We start from the raw sequence: 358 nt of genomic DNA on the forward strand, positions 1-358 counted from the left end.
GCCCCCCACCCCCCCCTTCGCCGGCTCCGGCTGCGGCTCCAACCTCGACTATTATTTTATTTATTTTGGGTCGTGCACAAGCCTCAGTGCCTGCAGCCCGCGCCTCCTCGGCCCGCGGGCGCCTCCTCCCTCGGTTCCGGAGCCCCAGACTCCGGCCACCCTCGTCTCGACACCCCCAGAACCCCGCCAGCCGCCGCGAGTCTCCGCTGCTGGAATCTTGTTAGCGGCTGTCTTTCTGGGGGGTTTTGGTTTCCCGATTTTTTTGTCTCCACCCAAGGAGAGGATATCGTGATTTTTCCCCCTTTGAGCCCAGGCTCTGCTCTCTGGGGGGGGTGGGGGGCACGCCGAGCCGGGGAGC

This window comes from Carlito syrichta, unplaced genomic scaffold (assembly GCF_000164805.1).
Source record: "Carlito syrichta isolate Samal-C Ts95f unplaced genomic scaffold, Tarsius_syrichta-2.0.1 Scaffold205434, whole genome shotgun sequence".
Taxonomy (NCBI): Eukaryota; Metazoa; Chordata; class Mammalia; order Primates; family Tarsiidae; genus Carlito; species Carlito syrichta.